Source organism: Amia ocellicauda, chromosome 2 (genome assembly GCF_036373705.1).
Source record: "Amia ocellicauda isolate fAmiCal2 chromosome 2, fAmiCal2.hap1, whole genome shotgun sequence".
Lineage (NCBI taxonomy): Eukaryota > Metazoa > Chordata > Actinopteri > Amiiformes > Amiidae > Amia > Amia ocellicauda.
Window position 1 is genome coordinate 60,059,677 of NC_089851.1, and position 19,267 is coordinate 60,078,943.

Sequence of the window (19,267 nt, forward strand, 5' to 3'; positions counted from 1 at the left end):
TGGGTCAGGAATTGGAAAGGCGAGATTTGTTTTAGTCATGGGTCAAGACAGAGTGCAGGAGTTACAGTTTTATTTTCAGGGCATTTTAGATTAGTTTCTGTTTTAATGACTGAGGTGGTGGAAGGACGCCTGCTTGTTGTCAAGGCAGTAGTTGAGAGACGATTGTTTGTTTTTATAAATGTATATGCACCAACAAATGGCAGGGAGAGAGCGGGGGGTTTAAAACAGCTTGACAATGACAATTATTGATTTTAATTGCACCCTGCATGACAAACTTGACAGGAACCACACTGAGCCGCACTCCCAGTCTGCCAGGGAGATGAGGGGGCTGCAGGAGAGGCATGACCTGCAGGATGTGTGGAGGAGTTTGTATGGGGCAGAAAGGCAGTATAGCTGGTCGGAGGTGCGGGAGGACACTCTCTCCCTATCCAGGCTTGATCAGATTTACACTGTACTCCAGTGAGGTGGATGAGCCTCAGACCAACATGCAGCATCTCCTTGGAGACCTGCCGCAGGTGCCGGAGGAGAAGCAGGCTGGGCTGGAGGGGGAGCTCACCCTGCAGGAGCTTACTGCTGCTCTTCATGGGTTGAGTACAAGGAAGGCCCAGGGCATTGATGGCCTGCCAGTTGAGTTTTATAGCACCTTCTGGGGTCTGCTGGGGACTGACCTGCTGGCAGTGATGCAGGAGAGCATCCAGCAAGGGGCGCTGCAAGTGAGCTGCAGGCGTGCCCTCGTGGCACTGTTGCCCAAGAAGGATGACCTGTGCTAGAACTGAAGCTCCTCTCCAGAGTGATGGCCTGATCCATCTGATCCACCCTGACCAGTCCTAGTGTGTGCCTGGTAGGTCCATACAGGACAACATCCTGTTCATTAGGCACATCATGGAGGTCTCCAGGCTGTTGGGGTTAAAGACTGGTCTCATTGCGCTGGACCAGGAAAAGGCTTTTGACCGGGTTAAGCACCAGTACCTGTGGCGGATGATGGAGGCTTTTGGGTTCAGCCCTGTTTTCATAGCCATGACCAGGGTGCTCTATGGTGACACTCAAAACATATTGAAAATCAATGTTGGCTTGAGCGCCCCCTTCAGGGTGTACAGGAGAATCTGGCAGGGCTGCCCCATGTTGGGATGCTCCACTCCATGGCCATTGAGCCCTTGCTGCAGGAGCTGCACAGAGTGGTGGGGGGGCTTTAAGTCCCTCGCTGCCCGACACCCTTCCGCTTCTCTGCCTACGCTGATGATGTGGTGGTGCTGGTGGGGTGCGAGGGGGATGTGGACAGAATCAGCACCTCGCTCTGGGACTTAAACCAAAGTGAACTGGTCCAAGAGCACGGGGTTGCTGCTGGGGGAGTTGGGGGGGCAGGGAGGCCTGCAACTCCCTGGAGGATTACAGTGGTGCAGAGGTGGTCTCAAGTACTTGGGGGTGCACCTGGGGGATCAGGCCATGGAGCAGAGGAACTGGGAGGGGATGCCAGAGGGGCTGCGGGGGAGGCTCGGGCGATGGCGCTGGCTGCTCCCTCAGCGGTCTTCTTCTGGACTGGTCTGCACTGGCTGAGAAAGGGGCTACTATACCTGCCCCGTGAGGAGGGGGGGCAAGGGCTGGTGGACGTGGAGTGCAGGATGGCTGCTTTCCATCTGCAGTTCCTGCAGAAGCTGGTCTACGGGCCGAGCCTCCTGTCCTGGAGGCCGCTTACGTGGACCTTGCTCCGTCATGTGGGGACGCTGCAGGTGGAGAGTGCAATGTCCCTGATGGACATTAGCAGGCTGGCAGCAGGCAACCTTCCTGGGTTCTACCGCAGTGTGTTGAGGGCCTGGCAGCTGCTCACAGCCTGACATGTGTACAGCTCCCTCATCCTGCACTGGCTGCTCCAGATGCCCATCATCTGGACCGGGGTGTTCCAGCTGCATGATCTGCTGGCTGGAGGATTGTGGACAGCCTGGAAGGGAAAATGGGTGTGCGCTCCCTGCGCTGGACAGGTATTCTGCTCGGCCGAGGCCGGTGCCACCCTGCCTTCTGAAGGGAAACTGCTGCTGAGGGAGTGTTTCCTCCAGCTCCAGACCCCAGAGCCCCTGTTCAAGTTCCCCAATTTGCTGGTTTCCCCCTTCCCTGAGGTATGATGGAGGCCTCTCAGGGACCCTGTTGAGGAGGGGTCCGCAGGAGTTGTCCCTGGATGGGGCCTGTGTGAAGGCCCGGCACCAAACGCAGCTCTTGCTGCTAACTGACATGCCCTGGAGGGACAGGCTGGGGGGGAGGAGGGGAAGGGGGAGCCAGTATGGCACAGTGTGTATCAGCCACTGCTGAAAAGAGAGCTTGGGATCTGCAGTGGAGAGTGCTCCACGTTATCATTGCCATCAAGTACTTCCTGTTGCTAATTAACGCTGCACAGTGTGACATCAGTTTGCACACCTTTCTCTTTCTTGTTCTCAAGTCCTTTGTGTAGGCTTCCCCCACCACTCCCCGGAATCAATCCCCGGTCTCCCGCAAGACAGGTAGACATACTCACCACTATACTAATGAGGAGCTGCCCCTGGTGCCCCTGCTGCCCCCACATCTTCCGCCACGTCCTTTTACGGTTCTAAATTCGTCAGAGCAAGGTGAGGGCAGCATCCCTGCCTCACCTGCCTACTTTATTCCACCTTGTGAGTGTCCTTCGCTCAGGCTGCGGAAGGCAATCCTGGACCACTACTCGCATTCCTAGTACCCTGCCGAGTGGTCAGGATGTCCGAGCAGTCTAAGAGGCTGCGTTCATGTTGCAGTCTCCTCTGGAGTTCAAGTCCCACTTCTGACATATCCAGTGTTCCTTTTGCCCTTCTTCAAACGTGTCAGCAGGAACACCTTTGTCTGTCTCTGTGGTGTAATCGATTAGCTGTTGACCTTTAGAATCCACCCAGGGAGGGCCCCCTTTTCCCCCCACCCCCTGTTATTATTTCTACTTCGGGCGGTCAGCTTGCCAGACTGCGGCTTTCCTTCAGCCACAGTAACCTTATGCTGCTTGCTGCGGACGACCATCTTGCTAAAGTCTAAGGAGGTTTTAGAAGCTTCCTTTACATTGCCTAGATCAACATAAACCAAGGCACTGCTGGGATTCAAACCCAGAGTTTCCTGTTTACAAGATAGGTGCTTTGACCAACTAAGCCACAGCGCCAGTACTCCCCTGTTCCCCAGTGCCTACACTCAGGGGTAAGGAGCAAAACAAAACAAAACAAAACAAAGTGTGGATCCAGGCTGCAACAAAGGAAGCACACAGAGGTGTACACGTAAGGTTGATGGGAGCAACAAGCTTCCTGGTGAGTTTGTCCCGCGGGTGGCAATGGGAATTCGACATCGGCCGTTAGGTGCGAGTAGTCCACGCAGGGATGTCCTTTGGGTTTTGGTTCTTCTTTAAAAACTGTCATCTGTCCTGTTGGCTTTCAGCTTCATAACGTCCTCCAATGGCTTTACTATTAGCCTATCTTGCTAAAACTAAGGGTTGATGTAACAGTTTGGGTGGGATATTTAACAGCCCCTCCCAACCTGCACACAACGAATAATGTGACAGCAAACAACTCAAACAACTGATACAAATGTGTGTATCCTAGCACAATGAAATGTATTTGGAATAAATTACAGCACATTTAAGATAAGCAAAAAGATCATGAAAAAGGAAGGACAACAAAAGTCATAACAAATCAGACACTATTACAAATGGTGGCGATACAAAGTCCACAATGAAGTTCCCCCAGTCCTTTACCAGTTCATATCACACCCGACGCTGAGGTGCCGTGGAAATCATGGAAGTGTTGATTATAACATCTCCATTATGGTCAACACTTCCAAAGTGGGCGAAAGATTAATTTAACAGTCTTTTGTGCAATGAATCCACGGTTGAAGTATTCCCCCACCATGCCGTCTCATTTCTCCTGTTCCTCTTCCCTTTCTCCTTTTATATCCGTTCCATAAATTAGGTCATCTGTAGTCCACCACATCCTCACCCGGAACCATGTATGCACAACAGCACCAGCAGGGGATAGTGGTCACCACAATACACACTCATAACACAACAAATAGAAAGCACAAGCTTCACAAGGTGCACATAAAGCCCACCTAAGGCACTGCTGGGACTCAAACCCAGGATCTCCTGTTTGCTAAACAGGCACTTTAACCAACTAAGCCAAGATGCTGCCAATAGTAGCAGAACAGCAGATCACGGACCACTGTCAATCAGATGCTTGCCTTGCCATCCATCCATCCATCCATCCATCCATCCATCTATCTATCTATCTATCTATCTATCTATCTATCTATCTATGACTCTCGATATCTAACTCTCGCTTGCTAGTTAGCTAGCTATGACTCTACACTCAGGCGTAAGGAACAAAACAAAACAAAACAAAACAAAACAAAACAAAATCTGGATGCAGGCTGCAACAAAGGAAGCACACAGAGGTGTAAACGTAAGGTTGACGGCACCAAGACTGCAGCTGCTGCTGCCGATAGTAGCATAACAGCAGATCACGGACCACTGTCAATCAGATGCTTGCCTTGCCGTCCATCCATCCATCTATCTATCTAACTATGACTCTCGATATCTAACTCTCTTGCTTGCTATCGCTCCCCCAATGGTCAGTAGCATAGTAGCATAACAGCAGATCATGGACCACGGTCAATCAGATGCTTACCTTGCCGTCCATCCATCCATCTATCTATCTATCTAGCTATGACTCTCGATATCTAACTCTCTTGCTTGCTATCGCTCCCCCAATGGTCAGTAGCATAGTAGCATAACAGCAGATCACGGACCACTGTCAATCAGATGCTTGCCTTGCCGTCCATCCATCCATCTATCTATCTAGCTATGACTCTCGATATCTAACTCTCTTGCTTGCTATTGCTCCCCCAATGGTCAGTAGCATAGTAGCATAACAGCAGATCACGGACCACTGTCAATCAGATGCTTGCCTTGCCGTCCATCCATCCATCTATCTATCTATCTATCTATGACTCTTGATATCTAACTCTCTTGCTTGCAATCACTCCCCCAATGGTCAGTAGCATAGTAGCATAACAGCATATCATGGACCACTGTCAATCAGATGCTTGCCTTGCCGTCCATCCATCCATCTATCTATCTATCTATCTATGCCTCTCGATATCTAACTCTCTTGCTTGCTATCGCTCCCCCAATGGTCAGTAGCATAGTAGCATAACAGCAGATCACGGACCTCTGTCAATCAGATGCTTGCCTTGCCGTCCATCCATCCATCCATCTATCTATCTATCTATCTATGACTCTCGATATCTAACTCTCTTGCTTACTATCGCTCCCCCAATGACAGGCAATCCCGCGTCACCGGCGGGGATACTCACCACTATACTAACGAGGAGCCGGGCTTGTCGCCTCCCACCTTCTCCGCCCCCACATCTTTCGCCTCGCCCCTTTCCGATTCTGAATGTCTCAGGGCAAGGCGAGGGCAGCATCGCTGCCTCCCCTGCCTGCTTTATTCCACCTTGTTAGTGTCCTTCGGTCAGCTCAGGCTCCGGAAAGCAGTCCTGGACCGCGACCCGCTGAGCTAGGGCCCCGCCGGGCAGTCATGATGGCTCAGCGGTCTAAGGCGCTGCGTTCAGGTTGCAGTCTCCCCTGGAGACGTGGGTTCGAATCCCACTTCTGACAACAGTGGGTGCTCCTTTTTGCCCCGTTTGAAACGGGTCAAGGATGGCGCCCTCCCTGGTCCTTTCAGCACGTGAGCCAAAAAAACGAACACTTCAGTGACTGCGAAGCGGGGCCAAGCGGGCTCGTCCGGGAGTTGAACCCGGGACCTCTCACACCCGAAGCGAGAATCATACCTCTAGACCAACGAGCCAAGTTAACAGACAGTGACGCAGTTTCTGCTGGGCAAGCGCGTAACTGCTTGGGGCAGACCGGGAGACCTACGCTCACTGACTGATAGCATGGACTGTAGCGCTGAAGTGTCTTTCCAGAACGGTAACCGTATCCCCAGTGAGACAGCACTGAGAGCATGGTCTGGGGTCTGGAAGCTCAACACCTCTCTGCTCGATGACCCTCGTGTGATTAAGACCTTTAGCAGACGCCTCGAGGAGTGGAGGACCCTGAAGGACCTTTTTGATTCTCCCATAGAGTGGTGGGAGATGATGAAGAAAAGAACCAAGGGCTACTTCATTCAGCTGGGGAAACGGAAAGCTCGCGAGAGGCGGGCGAGATATTCCCATCTAAACGCCCGCCTCCAGCGCCTGAGTCTTTTACAGCTCAGAGGCTTCGACCTAGCTGAGGAGGTGGCCCGGGTCAAACTGAGTCTCTCCGCCCTCTATCGGGAGGAGCAAGAAAAGATCAAGGTCCTTTCCAGGGTCCGCATCATGGAGGACGATGAGAAATGCAGCCGCTTCTTCTTCAAGAAAACGAAGGAGAGGCGGCCTGCAATGTCCTCCATGATCGACTCCTCGGGGCAAGAGGTGGAGGGCAGAGAGGCTGTTGAGACAGTGGTGCGGGATTTCTACAGGGAGTTGTACGACCAGAAGGTGGTGGATCAAAATCTGATCCATCACTTTCTGTCCCTGTTGGAGTCCCGCAATGAGGGGGACGAGGAGGAGGAGGAGGATCCAGAGATCACCACCACTGAACTCTCCCAGGTGATAAAGAGTCTTAACTCTGGAAGGACACCGGGTCCCGACGGGATCCCTGCTGAGTTCTATAAGATCTTTTGGGAGGTGCTTAAGGAAGATCTGGGCCAGGTCCTGGGGTCGATGTACAGAGAGGGCAGATTGGCCCCTTCGATGAAGAAGAGTATCCTCTCCCTTCTTCACAAGAAGGGAGACCCGAAAGATCTGAGGAACTGGCGGCCAGTCAGCCTCCTGTGCACCGACTACAAGATACTGGCCAAAGCACTGACGCTCCGGCTGCAGCGGCCACTCCCTCAAGTCGTGGGTCCCGACCAGGTCTGTGGTGCCCGGGGGAGATCGGCGGCCGACAACGCCATGCTGCTCAGGGATGTCGTGGCCTACTCGAACGAGAGAGGGCTTCCCCTGGTCCTAATCAGCTTGGACCAGGAGAAAGCCTTCGACAGAGTGGGCCACGAATACCTGCAGCTTGTTATGGAGAGGATGGGTCTCGCTCTTGGCCTGAGGAAGTGGGTCAAGATCATTTACAGCGGCCTAAGCAGCAGGGTCCTTGTGAACCGCCACCTGACCGAACCATTTCCGGTCAGGTCGGGGGTCCGGCAGGGTTGTCCCCTGTCGGCCCTGCTGTACGTCCTCTGCTTGGAGCCGTTCATGCAGGCGATCCGCCGGGACGTCCGGGTGACAGGTTTCCATCTCCCGGGTTCCGGCGGAGAGCAACTGAAGGCCCTGGCCTATATGGACGACGTGGCCGTGGTCTGCACGGACGCTCCGTCCGTGGCCAGGGTCGAGGAACTGCTGGACGGCTTCTGCAGGGCGACGGGGGCCACTGTGAACAAGGCCAAGAGCGAGGTCTACCTCTCCAGGGCATGGCCTGTCGGCCGGGGCCCGCCGACCGTGTTCCCTGTGAAGCCGTTTATCAAGGTTCTGGGGATCACGATCGACGGGACCAACACGGGCACCCGGAGCTGGGAGGAGGCCATAGCAAAGGTCCAAAGGAAGATCCACGGCTGGAGCACAAGGACCTTGACGATGGCTGGTAAGGTGCTGGTCGTAAAGGCCATCCTCTTCCCGATACTCCTCTACGTAGGAATGATCTTCCCCCCAGACAAGGTTATCGCAAAACTAGTGACCCGAATTATATTTCGGTTTGTCTGGGGGAGCAAAATGGAGAGGCTGAAAAGAGTGCAGATGGTGAAGGGTACCCTGGATGGAGGCAGGGGGGTCCCGGACGTTGTGCGGCTGAAAAAGGCGCAGGGGCTGGCCTATGTGGTCAAGAACATCCAGGCTGCTGGCAAGAAAGTGAGTTTCATGAACCGCTTTTATTTTGCCAGCAGCCTGAGACCATTCGGCCTCTGCGCCATGGATAACACCAGGCCGCACTCGTGGGATCCCCCGCCGTTCTACAGGGCGCTCCGAGCCTTTGCGCTCGAAGTAGGCCTCCATAAAGTCGTGCTGGCCTCCTGGGATTATAAGACCATCTGTAGTCAGATGAGATCTACCCAGGAGACCAGCCGGATAGAAGATTTCCCTCCCGAAACCTGCCGGTTTATCTGGGCTAACGCTACGCACGTTTGCCTCACGAACACGCAGAAAGATGTCTCCTGGATGGCTGTGAGTCGGTGTCTCCCCACCCGAGTGTTCATGCACAGAAGGGGCATAGCTCCTTATGACACCTGCCCCTATAAGGGTTGCCTGGGGAAGGAGACGGAGGCTCATATCTTTAGTGAGTGCCCCTCCGCCCACAGGGTCTGGCTCCTGTTTTCTCCGTTCCTCCACAGGTTTGCCGTTCCTGCGCGGGCAACCGCCCAGCAGATCTTGTATGGTCCAGCCAAGGGAATCTCTTCATCTACCTTGAGGTGCTGGTGGCGTGTCGTCTGCGCAGTGAAGCAGGCACTGTGGGAGGGACGGAACATCTGTTTGTTCAATAAGCAGGAGCTGGACCCGATCGTCATCGCGCGGAGGGGCATGGTGTTTGTAAAAGACTACGTCAATCTGGAGGTCCATCAGAGGGGCAAGGAGGAAGCCTATAAGAACTGGCGCATACAAGATCTGGGGGAGCTCAGGATCCCATGATGGGACCCACCTCCGGGGACGGTTAGTTCCCCTTGCTGGAGCCCGAGTCCAAGATCTTTTAAAGATTTTACGGATGATTGTTTTAAAAAGATTTAAAAAAAAAACGAATCTTAATTGTTTTTAAAGATTTAGTTGTTTTTAAATCACATTGTTTAGGGCTTTTTTGGTATAGTTTTGTTATATTTTGTTGTCAAATACATTGACCGTTTTGGGTTTAATTTAAAATGCATTAGACTTTTTTTGTTTGTTTTTTATTTTTTCCTTTTTAATTGTTTCTTTATTTTGTCTAATGCATTTTCAGTTATTTTCAATGTATTTGACTCTTTTGTTGGTGTGCAGTTTTTGCTTTTATCACGTTTTGTTTTGTTGATTTGAGCACGTTTATTTTAAAGTTAATTGTTTTAGTTTTGTTAAAAATCACAAAGATTTTAAAAATTTTAAGTGATTTTAAGAATTGATATTTTAAATGATTTTAATCATAAGTATTAAATATTGAATTGTTTTTATTTTCGAAATATTTCCGCAAACAACTGAAAAGAATGCCTCTCCTTTGGTGCAGCTCAGGAGTACACGTTCAGCAAAGGTCTCCATAACAAGTCGGCAAACCACATTTCGTCCTCCTCCTCCTCAACAACACACTACATGTCCTCCTCCTCCTCAACAACAACAACAAACAACGAACTTGTAAAATACACATTTTCTTTAAAGAAAACAAAACACACAGATGACAGTCTGATTTCCCATCAGCTACACAGCCAACAGTATCTGAGGTCGAAAGATCTCCCTTGTGCAGAGTAGCGCAGAAGCCAACCATCAAGAGAGAACAAACGAACGCTTCAGTGACTGCGAAGTGGGGCCAAGGGGACTCGTCTGGGAGTTGAACCGGGAACCTCTCGCAACCCAAAGCGAGAATCATACCTCTAGACCAACGAGCCAAGTTTACGGACAGTGTCGCAGTTTCTGCTGGGCAAGCGCGTAACTGCTTGGGGCAGACCGGGAGACCTACGCTCACTGACTGATAGCATGGACTGTAGCGCTGACGTGTCTTTCCAGAACGGTAACGCCATCCCCAGTGAGACAGCACTGAGAGCATGGTTCAGCAGGCCCGCAAACAACTGAAAAGAATGCCTCTCCTTTGGTGCAGCTCAGGTGTACACGTTCAACAAAGGTCTCCATAACAAGCCGGCAAACCACATTTCGTCCTCCTCCTTCTCAACAACACACTACATGTCCTCCTCCTCATCAACAACAACAACAACAACAACGAACTTGTAAAATACACATTTTCTTTAAAGAAAACAAAACAAACAGATGACAGTCTGATTTCCCATCACCTACACAGCCAACAGTATCTGAGGTTGAAAGACCTCCCTGGTGCAGAGGAGCCCAGAAGCCAACCATCAAGATAGAACAAACGAACGCTTCAGTGACTGCAAAGCAGGGCCAAGTGGGCTTGTCCAGGAGTTGAACCCAGGGCCTCTCACACCCTCAGCAAGAATCATAGCCATAGACCAACGAGCCAAGTTAACAGATAGTGTCACAGTTTCTGCTGGGCAAGCTCGTAACTGCTTGGGGCAGACCGGGAGACCTACGCTCACTGACTGATAGAATGGACTGTAGCGCTGACGTGTCTTTCCAGAACGGTAACCCCATCCCCAGTGAGACAGCACTGAGAGCATGGTTCAGCAGGCCCACAAACAACTGAAAAGAATGCCTCTCCTTTGGTGCAGCTCAGGTGTACACGTTCAACAAAGGTCTCCATAACAAGCCGGCAAACCACATTTCGTGCTCCTCCTCCTCCTCAACAACAACATCGAACTTGTAAAATACACATTTTCTTTAAAGAAAACAAAAAACACAGATGATAGTCTGATTTCCCATCACCTACACTGCCAACAGTATCTGAGGTCGAAAGATCTCCCTTGTGCAGAGGAGCGCAGAAGCCAACCATCGAGAGAGAACAAACGAACGCTTCAGTGACTGCGAAGCGAGGCCAAGCGGACTCATCTGGGAGTTGAACCCGGAACCTCTCGCAACCCAAAGCGAGAATCATACCTCTAGACCAACGAGCCAAGTTTACGGACAGTGACGCAGTTTCTGCTGGGCAAGCGCGTAACTGCTTGGGGCAGACCGGGAGACCTACGCTCACTGACTGATAGCATGGACTGTAGCGCTGACGAGTCTTTCCAGAATGGTAACCCCATCCCCAGTGAGACAGCACTGAGAGCATGGTTCAGCAGGCCCGCAAACAACTGAAAAGAATGCCTCTCCTTTGGTGCAGCTCAGGTGTACACGTTCAACAAAGGTCTCCATAACAAGCCGGCAAACCACATTTCGTGCTCCTCCTCCTCCTCAACAACAACAACGAACTTGTAAAATACACATTTTCTTTAAAGAAAACAAAAAACACAGATGACAGTCTGATTTCCCATCACCTACACAGCCAACAGTATCTGAGGTCGAAAGATCTCTCTTGTGCAGAGGAGCGCAGAAGCCAACCATCGAGAGAGAACAAACGAACGCTTCAGTGACTGCGAAGCGAGGCCAAGCGGACTCATCTGGGAGTTGAACCCGGAACCTCTCGCAACCCAAAGCGAAAATCATACCTCTAGACCAACGAGCCAAGTTAACGGACAGTGACGCAGTTTCTGCTGGGCAAGCGCGTAACTGCTTGGGGCAGACCGGGAGACCTACGCTCACTGACTGATAGCATGGACTGTAGCGCTGACGAGTCTTTCCAGAATTGTAACCCCATCCCCAGTGAGACAGCACTGAGAGCATGGTTCAGCAGGCCCGCAAACAACTGAAAAGAATGCCTCTCCTTTGGTGCAGCTCAGGAGTACACGTTCAGCAAAGGTCTCCATAACAAGCCGGCAAACCACATTTCGTCCTCCTCCTTCTCAACAACACACTACATGTCCTCCTCCTCATCAACAACAACAACAACAACAACAACGAACTTGTAAAATACACATTTTCTTTAAAGAAAACAAAACACACAGATGACAGTCTGATTTCCCATCAACTACACAGCCAACAGTATCTGAGGTTGAAAGATCTCCCTTGTGCAGAGGAGAGCAGAAGATAACCATCGAGAGAGAACAAACAAACGCTTCAGTGACTGCGAAGCGGGGCCAATCGGACTCGTCTGGGAGTTGAACCCGGAACCTCTCGCAACCCAAAGCGAGAATCATACCTCTAGACCAACGAGCCAAGTTTACGGACAGTGTCGCAGTTTCTGCTGGGCAAGCGCGTAACTGCTTGGGGCAGACCGGGAGACCTACGCTCACTGACTGATAGCATGGACTGTAGCGCTGACGAGTCTTTCCAGAACGGTAACCCCATCCCCAGTGAGACAGCACTGAGAGCGTGGTTCAGCAGGCCCGCAAACAACTGAAAAGAATGCCTCTCCTTTGGTGCGGCTCAGGAGTACACGTTCAGCAAAGGTCTCCATAACAAGTCGGCAAACCACATTTCGTCCTCCTCCTCCTCAACAACACACTACATGTCCTCCTCCTCATCAACAACAACAACAACAACAACGAACTTGTAAAATACACATTTTCTTTAAAGAAAACAAAACACACAGATGACAGTCTGATTTCCCATCAGCTACACAGCCAACAGTATCTGAGGTTGAAAGACCTCCTTGGTGCAGAGGAGCCCAGAAGCCAACCGTCGAGAGAGAACGAATGAACAATTCAGTGACTGCAAAGCAGGGCCAAGCGGGCTCGTCTGGGAGTTGAACCCGGGACCTCTCGCACCCGAAGTGAGAATCATACCCCAAGACCAACGAGCCAAGTTAACAGACAGTGTCACAGTTTCTGCTGGGCAAGCGCGTAACTGCTTGGGGCAGACCGGGAGACCTACGATCACTGACTGATAGCATGGATTGTAGCGCTGACGTGTCTTTCCAGAACGGTAACGCCATCCCCAGTGAGACAGCACTGAGAGCATGGTTCAGCAGGCCCGCAAACAACTGAAAAGAATGCCTCTCCTTTGGTGCAGCTCAGGTGTACACGTTCAACAAAGGTCTCCATAACAAGCCGGCAAACCACATTTCTTGCTCCTCCTCCTCCTCAACAACAACAACGAACTTGTAAAATACACATTTTCTTTAAAGAAAACAAAAAACACAGATGACAGTCTGATTTCCAATCAGCTACACAGCCAACAGTATCTGAGGTCGAAAGATCTCCCTTGTGCAGAGGAGCGCAGAAGCCAACCATCGAGAGAGAACAAACGAACGCTTCAGTGACTGCGAAGTGAGGCCAAGGGGACTCGTCTGGGAGTTGAACCCAGAACCTCTCGCAACCCAAAGCGAGTATCATACCTCTAGACCAACGAGCCAAGTTTACGGACAGTGTCACAGTTTCTGCTGGGCAAGCGCGTAACTGCTTGGGGCAGACCGGGAGACCTACGCTCACTGACTGATAGCATGGACTGTTGCGCTGACGAGTCTTTCCAGAACGGTAACCCCATCCCCAGTGAGACAGCACTGAGAACATGGTTCAGCAGGCCCGCAAACAACTGAAAAGAATGCCTCTCCTTTGGTGCAGCTCAGGAGTACACGTTCAGCAAAGGTCTCCATAACAAGCCGGCAAACCACATTTCGTCCTCCTCCTTCTCAACAACACACTACATGTCCTCCTCCTCCTCAACAACAACAACAACGAACTTGTAAAATACACATTTTCTTTAAAGAAAACAAAACACACAGATGACAGTCTGATTTCCCATCAACTACACAGCCAACAGTATCTGAAGTCGAAAGATCTCTCTTGTGCAGAGGAGAGCAGAAGATAACCATCGACAGACAACAAACGAACAGTTCAGTGACTGCGAAGCGGGGCCAAGCGGACTCGTCTGGGAGTTGAATCCGGGACCTCTCGCACCCAAAGCGAGAATCATACCCCTAGACCAACGAGCCAAGTTAACTGACGTTGTTGCAGTTTCTGCTGGGCAAGCACGTAACTGCTTGGGACAGACCGGGAGACCTACGCTCACTGACTGATAGCATGGACTGTAGCGCTGAAATGTCTTTCCAGAACGGTAACCGTATCCCCAGTGAGACAGCACTGAGAGCATGGTTCAGCAGGCCTGCAAACAACTGAAAAGAATGCCTCTCCTTTGGTGCAGCTCAGGTGTACAGGTTCAACAAAGGTCTCCATAACAAGCCGGCAAACCACATTTCGTGCTCCTCCTCCTCCTCAACAACAACAACGAACTTGTAAAATACACATTTTGTTTAAAGAAAACAAAACATACAGATGACAGTCTGATTTCCCATCACCTACACAGCCAACAGTATCTGAGGTCTAAAGACCTCCCTTGTGCAGAGGAGCCCAGAAGCCATCCTTCAAGAGCAAACGAACGAACACTTCGGTGACTGCAAAGTGGGGCCAAGTGGGCTCGTCCTGGAGTTGAACCCAGGGCCTCTCACACCCTCAGCAAGAATCATTCCCCTAGACCAACGAGCCAAGTTAACGGAGGGTGTCGCAGTTTCTGCTGGGCAAGCGCGTAACTGCTTTGGGGCAGACCGGGAGACCTACGCTCACTGACTGATAGCATGGACTGTAGCGCTGACGAGTCTTTCCAGAACGGTAACGCCATCCCCAGTGAGACAGCACTGAGAGCATGGTTCAGCAGGCCCGCAAACAACTGAAAAGAATGCCTCTCCTTTGGTGCAGGTCAGGAGTACACGTTCAACAAAGGTCTCCATAACAAGCCGGCAAACCACATTTCGTGCTCCTCCTCCTCCTCAACAACAACAACGAACTTGTAAAATACACATTTTCTTTAAAGAAAACAAAACAAACAGATGACAGTCTGATTTCCCATCACCTACACAGCCAACAGTATCTGAGGTCGAAAGACGTCCCTTGTGCAGAGGAGCCCAGAAGCCAACCATCAAGAGAGAACGAACGAACGCTTCAGTGACTGCAAAGCAGGGCCAAGTGGGCTTGTCCAGGAGTTGAACCCAGGGCCTCTCACACCCTCAGCAAGAATCATAGCCATAGACCAACGAGCCAAGTTAACAGACAGTGTCACAGTTTCTGCTGGGCAAGCTCGTAACTGCTTGGGGCAGACCGGGAGACCTACGCTCACTGACTGATAGAATGGACTGTAGCGCTGACGTGTCTTTCCAGAACGGTAACGCCATCCCCAGTGAGACAGCACTGAGAGCATGGTTCAGCAGGCCCGCAAACAACTGAAAAGAATGCCTCTCCTTTGGTGCAGCTCAGGTGTACACGTTCAACAAAGGTCTCCATAACAAGCCGGCAAACCACATTTCGTGCTCCTCCTCCTCCTCAACAACAACAACGAACTTGTAAAATACACATTTTCTTTAAAGAAAACAAAACACACAGATGACAGTCTGATTTCCCATCACCTACACAGCCAACAGTATCTGAGGTTGAAAGACCTCCCTTGTGCAGAGGAGCCCAGAAGCCAACCATCAAGAGAAAACGAACGAACGCTTCAGTGACTGCGAAGCGGGGCCAAGCGGGGCCAAGCGGGCTCGTCCAGGAGTTGAACCCGGGACCTCTCGCACCCAAAGCAAGAATCATACCCCTAGACCAACGAGCCAAGTTAACTGACGTTGTCGCAGTTTCTGCTGGGCAAGCACGTAACTGCTTGGGACAGACCGGGAGACCTACGCTCACTGACTGATAGCATGGACTGTAGCGCTGAAATGTCTTTCCAGAACGGTAACCGTATCCCCAGTGAGACAGCACTGAGAGCATGGTTTAGCAGGCCCGCAAACAACTGAATAGAATGCCTCTCCTTTGGTGCAGCTCAGGAGTACACGTTCAGCAAAGGTCTCCATAACAAGCCGGCAAACCACATTTCGTGCTCCTCCTCCTCCTCAACAACAACAACGAACTTGTAAAATACACATTTTGTTTAAAGAAAACAAAACACACAGATGACAGTCTGATTTCCCATCACCTACACAGCCAACAGTATCTGAGGTCTAAAGACCTCCCTTGTGCAGAGGAGCCCAGAAGCCAGCCTTCAAGAGCAAACGAACGAACACTTCGGTGACTGCAAAGTGGGGCCAAGTGGGCTCGTCCTGGAGTTGAACCCAGGGCCTCTCACACCCTCAGCAAGAATCATACCCCTAGACCAACGAGCCAAGTTAACAGACAGTGTCACAGTTTCTGCTGGGCAAGCGCGTAACTGCTTGGGGCAGACCGGGAGACCTATGCTCACTGACTGATAGCATGGATTGTAGCGCTGACGTGTCTTTCCAGAACGGTAACGCCATCCCCAGTGAGACAGCACTGAGAGCATGGTTCAGCAGGCCCGCAAACAACTGAAAAGAATGCCTCTCCTTTGGTGCAGCTCAGGAGTACACGTTCAGCAAAGGTCTCCATAACAAGCCGGCAAACCACATTTCGTCCTCCTCCTCCTCAGCAACACACTACATGTCCTCCTCCTCCTCAACAACAACAACGAACTTGTAAAATACACATTTTCTTTAAAGAAAACAAAACACACAGATGACAGTCTGATTTCCCATCAGCTATACAGGCAACAGTATCTGAGGTCGATAGCCCTCCCTTGTGCAGAGGAGCCCAGAAGCCAACCATCGAGAGAGAACAAACAAACGCAACGAGCCAAGCTAATAGGCAATATTGCATGTTCTCCTGGGCAAGCACGTAACTGCTTGAGGCAGACCCTCACCTGATCACCACATGTGGTTACACTTTAAGAAGGGGTGAGTTTAAGGTCATCGGTAACATCACAAAGGTTGGCAGCATTTTACATGAATATGTAAAGTTAAAAACACACACTACATGTAAATAAGCCATACTACTTGTTTAGTGTATGTAAGCTCGTTCTGTAATCATACATCATCCATACTAGTATTTAATAATTGAATTAACTATACACAAACTACTTGGTCAATTCACTCTTGTTACCGTGTAATTACAGTGCAAGTAAATTGTAATAATTGTAGCGTTGTATATTGGGCCATATTTTACATGTAACTATATATTTCATATTTGTCCAATTAATGTACATTTGTTTTTGTTTTTTTTTAGCTGGTACCAAAACATTGGTCTCTGGAACTAAAAGGTCGGAAATTGGAAGAACTATTAATGACAAATGAATGACCGCTGATACAAGTAAATAGTGTTTCCTCAAATCTAAAGTGAGACCTTTTTGAATGAATCTGTAATACATGCCCTAAACAGAATGAGAACATGGATCCATCATGCCTTGTTACCACTGTGCAGGCTGGTGGTGGTGGTGTAATGGTGTGGGGGATGTTTTCTTGGCACACTTTATGCCCCTTAGTGCCAATTGGGCATCGTTTAAATGCCACGGCCTACCTGAGCATTGTTTCTGACCATGTCCATCCCTTTATGACCACCATGTACCCATCCTCTGATGGCTACTTCCAGCAGGATAATGCACCATGTCACAAAGGTCGAATCATTTCAAATTGGTTTCTTGAACATGACAATGAGTTCACTGTACTAAACTGGCCCCCACAGTTACCAGATCTCAGCCCAATAGAGCATCTTTGGGATGTGGTGGAACGGGAGCTTCGTGCCCTGGATGTGCATCCCACAAATCTCCATCAATTGCAAGATGCTATCCTATCAATATGGGCCAACATTTCTAAAGAATGCTTTCAGCACCTTGTTGAATCAATGCCACGTAGAATTAAGGCAGTTCTGAAGGCAAAAGGGGGTCAAACACCAAGTGAGTACAAAGTGAAATCTATTAAAGTATTGAAGTATCCCAATGTTTTAAGTTACACTTCATGTATACATGTGTTTGGAAGTTTATCCAAATATATTCTACCAGTATATTTATAATGCAACATTTTTGCAGTCTAATATATTCACAGTATACAATACATGCAATATGAGATTGTTGTGTATTTAGCAGTATACTAAATGTATATTATAAGGGGACATATATGTATGCATTTTTATATTTTTAGTATAAAATACATGTGTAGATGTTACAGTATATTTGCATATAATTATAGATATATTAAAAACAAGTTTACATATAATTCTGAATATACTTAAGTTATATTAAGCAATATTTGTATTGTATAATATAGTGTATTTGACCATATTTCTGTATCAAGTGACAGTGCAATTGATATTTAAAAGAATATTTTCACCATATATTATAAAATGGTATGCACATTTATAAAACATATTAATACATTAAAATACATTTCATATTTCAGAATAATATATATTTTTAAATATTTTATTTTTGTAAGGGTATCTTCCATAAATGCAGTTTTACCAAACAAAGGAAAACCAGGAAAGGTTGGTGGAGGAGATTACGCAGTTTTGGCAGCCCATTCTGAAACCCACTGCAGAATATATTCTGGCAGGAGGTCTGATTAAAATACTGGAAAATCTTCAATCAAAGTCAAGAAATGTGTCAAAAGGCTTCCAGTTTCCTTTCCTGCCATGAGAAGTATGCTGATTTCAGAACCTCTATGAAGTAGATTCCTTATTTTTCAAAAAATAAGTAATGGTTATTTTTTTCACTGTTTCCTCAATATATTAATAATAAACTGTTTTATTTTTTTCTGCAAAATAAGTAAAGTTTACTTATTTATTTCTGGAGAAATAAGTAATAGTTACTCATTCCTTATTTCTGTTTCCCTGTTTTTTCACAAAATAAGTAATGGTTATTTCAAAAATCCCTGTTTACAAATGTAAGGACTTATAGGACAACAGCATTACATACAGATAGATAACATACATTAGTTATTATGCTAACAAGTGTCCATTATAAACAATCTATTAACAAATTATTGATTATGTTATTGTTATATGATTATTACAAATTATACATATATTAGACATTTTTATTTAAACATTTTTGCTATACTATGTAGTTTGCATGTTCTCCCCGTGTCCACGTGGGTTTCCTCCCACCGTCCAAAGACATGTGGGTTAGGTTAATTGGCTTCTCTAAATTGCCCTGTATGTGGGTGTGTCTGCGTGTGTGTGTGTGTGTGTGTGTGTGTGTGTGTTGCCCAGCGATGGACTGGGGTCCCGTCCTGGGTGTATTCCTGCCTTGTGCCCTTTGCCTGCCGGGATCAGTGCTCGGCGATCTTCGCCAGGATAACTGGTTTCAAAAATGGATGGATAATAGCAGCAATTAACTGGCATGGCAGTTAATGATAATAGATTGATATCGGTGTGCAAATGTCATGTTATTATACCCTTTATTGAATATGTTATTAAATACCTTAAAACATATTATAGCAAAAAAGTTTAAAAATGTCTAATATATTTATAATTTGTAAAATTAATCATATAATAATAACATAACATGTTAATAGATTGTTTATAATGGACACTTAAAATAAAGCATTACCATTATTCTTAATACATGGATACAAGATAATCAACAACATGGGAGGGCTTGAGAATCTGCTATGGCTTTGTGCAAGGAAATTTGGCACTGAATAAATGTTGGCTACGGCAAACATACGCTGCTGTACAGGCTGACAGAGACACTGTGATGCATTTCTTCAATGAGTGATGCTTACTTAATCTTTATTTCCATTTCCCAGTTTAAGGAC

The 19,267-nt window shown here is 48.6% G+C and overlaps 4 non-coding genes across 4 annotated transcripts; all 4 read right to left on the bottom strand.

Annotated features, from left to right (window-relative positions):
* Nucleotides 1-3,071: 3,071 nt before the first annotated feature.
* Nucleotides 3,072-3,145, bottom strand: trnat-ugu (transfer RNA threonine (anticodon UGU)). Its single transcript has one exon. It is a non-coding gene; the product is annotated as a tRNA-Thr (tRNA).
* A 2,623-nt stretch (nt 3,146-5,768) lies between these two features.
* On the bottom strand, nt 5,769-5,840 carry trnap-cgg (transfer RNA proline (anticodon CGG)). Its single transcript has one exon. It is a non-coding gene; the product is annotated as a tRNA-Pro (tRNA).
* A 7,122-nt stretch (nt 5,841-12,962) lies between these two features.
* Nucleotides 12,963-13,035, bottom strand: trnap-ugg (transfer RNA proline (anticodon UGG)). Its single transcript has one exon. It is a non-coding gene; the product is annotated as a tRNA-Pro (tRNA).
* Nucleotides 13,036-15,204: 2,169 nt separating this feature from the next.
* Nucleotides 15,205-15,276, bottom strand: trnap-ugg (transfer RNA proline (anticodon UGG)). The gene has a single exon. It is a non-coding gene; the product is annotated as a tRNA-Pro (tRNA).
* Between the last annotated feature and the right edge of the window lie 3,991 nt (nt 15,277-19,267).